The 3,774-nt window shown below is 45.3% G+C and overlaps 1 non-coding gene across 1 annotated transcript; it reads left to right on the top strand.

Annotated features, from left to right (window-relative positions):
- The first annotated feature begins 1,102 nt into the window (after positions 1-1,102).
- TRNAE-CUC (transfer RNA glutamic acid (anticodon CUC)) lies at positions 1,103-1,174 on the top strand. Its single transcript has one exon. It is a non-coding gene; the product is annotated as a tRNA-Glu (tRNA).
- Positions 1,175-3,774: the final 2,600 nt, after the last annotated feature.

Genomic DNA, 3,774 nt, shown 5'->3' on the forward strand with positions numbered 1-3,774 from the left:
GGGTTAGTATTACATGTGAAATTTTTGTAATTTTCTTTAACCAGCATGTGAGAAACAGACAAATTTTTCCATTTGAGGAAATATATTCAGTGACTGGGAAAACTCATTCTGGAAGAGAGCATGTCGGCTGATAGGAGGGAGGGAAAACATTAGTTATCTATTTTTTACAATCATCACTGCCGTAATACTTCTTAAAATTCAGAAGAGAAGAGAATAATGTCTTTGACTGTTCATTGTCACAAATGTATGTAGACAGACAATCAAGAGTTCCACATGGATCCTGCTTGTCATGAGTATATATTGCAAATACAGCTACATTTGTAATGGCACAGAGAGATTGCAAAGATTCCTCTTAGAAGCTTAGCAATGGAGCTATGACAGCTGAAACAGTCCAAAGAAGACAGCTCCTTTAGATCCCTACAGATTCAGTATGAAGGGCTGGACTGATAGCTCGAAAAAGACCCACGAGTCAGCTTGATCCAGCTTCACTGAAATATGTCAGAATGCCAGTATACATTGGGTCTTAATTGCAGCTGGGTTTAGTTTTGATACGGAAAAACAAATGTAGAAAATCCATAGATAAAATTAAAAAACCAAAATGTTAAAACTATGAAATAAAGAGAGCATGTTAAGACCCATTTTGTATTATGAGTACCTACCATCATGGTGTTCAGTTGCCTGAATAGATGCATTCAGTACAATTTAATCTCCTAGAGTCCTGAAAGGATTTTCCCAGGCCCCTCCAAGCCCCTATACTATGTACATAGTTTTAGTGTAGATGCCTAGTTTTTCACAAATTATATCAACCCCAAGGGTAAGATTAATTAAATGTACCTCTGGGCATTTAAACATTAGATAACTAGCCTAACCTGGTCACCTAGACAGTAGCAGTAGAGAAATAGGGAACTCAGGTGGGAAACTCATAACATCTGAAGATATGTATTTTAGAAGGGTGGGAAGAATTCTCTTTTTCTCTCCAGGGAGACAAATCCCTAAATTAGACAAATTTTATATAGCTAAACTTAGGTGAGATAAACCAGTATGCTAATCTAATCTAACCTAATCTAGTCTAATATAAACTATTCTAAACCAATCTTCATGTTCCCTGGTGGTCTAGTGGTTAGGATTCGGCACTCTCACTGCCGCGGCCCGGGTTCGATTCCCGGTCAGGGAAACAGTCCATTGTGGAGTGTCCAGTCTGTGGGACATGAGGAATGTGCAATGGGATACTTCCCACTGTATCTATTTCTCATTACTGAAGTCCCTTCTTACCAACATTCACAACTCATACCTACATACTTAAAAAATCTCCATATCTAACATACATATTTATATAAACTCATCAACTACCATCCTCTGTCCCTTAACAGATATTATTCTCTATCTCCCATGGGCTTCCACCACTCCTCCAAATGTTTATAAGAACAGGCAATGACTTGGACCCCATCTGTCAAGACAGGTGCTCAGCACAGGAGAAGCAGCATATTCAAGTATTGGGTGCCAGGGGTCTGTGCATTCGTCAATGACCTGGACGAAGGGACAGAGTGTAACCTCAGCAAGTTCACTGATGATACCAAGCTGGGAGGAGTGGCTGATACACCGGAAGGCTGTGCTGCCATCCAGTGGGACCTGGACAGGCTGGAGAGCTGGGCCAAAGGGAACCTGATGAAATTCAACAAGAGCAAGTGCAAGGTCCTGCACCTGGTGAGGAACAACCCCATGCACCAGTACAGGCTGGGGGCTGAACTACTGGAAAGTGGCTCTGCTGAGAAGGAAGGACCTGGGAGTGCTGGTGGACAACAAGCTGACCATGAGCCAGCAACATGTCCTTGTGGCCAAGAAGGCCAAGGATATCCTGGGCTGCATGAAAAGGACTGTGGCCAGCAGGTCGAGAGAGGTTATCCTCTCCTCTACTCTGCCCTAGTGAGGCCACATTTGGAGTTCTGTGTCCAGTTCTGCCATCCCCAGTTCAAGAAGGACAGGGAACTGCTTGAGCAAGTCTAGCAGAGAGCTACCAAGATGCTCAGGGGACTGGAGCATCTCCCTTATGAGGAAAGGCTGAGAGAATTGGGTTTGTTTAGCCTGGAGAAGACTGAGGGGGCAATTTCATCAATACTTATAAATACCTCAAGGGTGGGTGTCAGGAAGATGGGACTGGACTCTTTTCAGAAGTGCCCAATGACAGGACAAGGGGCAAGGGCACAAGCTGGAACACAGGAAGGTCCACCTCAATGTGAGACAAAACTTCTTTCCTGTGCGGGTGCCAGAGCAGGGACACAGGCTGCCCAGGAAGGTGGTGGAGTCTCCTTCCCTGGAGACATTCAAACCCTGCCTGGATGCATTCCTGTGCCCCCTGCTCTACGTGTGCCTTCTCAAGCAGGGGGGTTGGACAAGATGATCTCCAGAGTTTCCTTCCAACCCCTACCATTCTGTGGTTCTGTGCCAAAACCAGCCTGTTTTGAGTCATTGTTGTACTTACCCAATTCCTTGTGAAGCTCACTCTGTGTCGGCTCAGGTTGTTCCTGCGACAGTACTTCCTGCGACATACAATTCATATCACAGATTATTTTTCCCCCAAGGTTAAATCACCTTGAGGCACATGCCAGATCTCCCAATCCTTCTGCATTACTCACCAAGTACACCCAGGACCTTGAGCGAAGACAAACCTGTGAATGGGTTTGACTTTCCTCAAGGGAGGATCAACTCACAGTGCCTTCCCCAGACACTTCCCAATGCACACTTGTGCTGGTTTTGGCTGAGACAGAGGTAATTTTCTTCAGAATAGCTGGTATGGTGTCATGTTTTGGATGTGTGCTGAAAACAGTGCTGATAACACAGAGATACTTTAGTTACTGCTGAGCCGGGCTTACACAGCGTCAAAGCCTTTTCTGCCCCTCACCCCACCCCACCAGCAAGTGGGCTGGGGGTGCACAAGAAGCTGGGTGGGGCCACAGCTGGGACAGCTGACCCCCAGCTGACCAAAGGCATATTCCACACCATATGATGTCCTGGTCAGCAATAAAAGCTGGGGGAAGAAGGTAGAAGGGGAGACATTCGGAGTTATGGTGTTTGTCTTCCCAAGACACTGCTACACATGATGGAGCCCTGCTTTGCTGGAGACAGCTGAGCGCCTGCCTGCTGATAGGAAGTAGTGAGCAAATTCCTTATTTTGTTTTGCTTGAGCAGGTGGCTTTTCCTTTACCTATTAAATTACTTTTATCCCAACCCATGAGTTTTCATGCTTTTATCCTTCCGATTCTCTTCCCCATCCCACCAGGGAGAAATAAGCGAGCAGCTGTGTGGGGCTGAGCTGCCTATTGGGCTTAAACCAGAACAGTACTATGGGGACCTTATCTCCTCCCACTGTACATAGGGGGTTTGTTTAGGTAGGAACAGGATGGTTAGAAGATCCCCTGGTGTTAATCATCCAAGTGGCTTCTGCTAAATTTATATCCCAGTGCTTCCATGACCCATTGCCTAGTGCTATCAACACAGTCTTTAACAGTCTGTTATATCTCTCAATTTTTCCAGAGGCTTGTAGGTGATCAGGGGTGTGATACACCAAGTCAATGCCATGTCTCTTGGTTATGAAGAGCTTATGACGTTATTTCAGAAATAAGTCCCATTGACAGACTCAATTCTTTCTGGGGTACCATGTCACTACAAATTAGCCTTTAAAGGCATAAGACACAGTTTCAAGCAATGGTATGATTTAGAGGCTATGTTTCTAGTGACCCGGTAGTTGCTTCCACCGTGGTGAGTAATTAGCGCTTG

This window comes from Phalacrocorax carbo, chromosome 3, assembly GCF_963921805.1.
Source record: "Phalacrocorax carbo chromosome 3, bPhaCar2.1, whole genome shotgun sequence".
Lineage (NCBI taxonomy): Eukaryota > Metazoa > Chordata > Aves > Suliformes > Phalacrocoracidae > Phalacrocorax > Phalacrocorax carbo.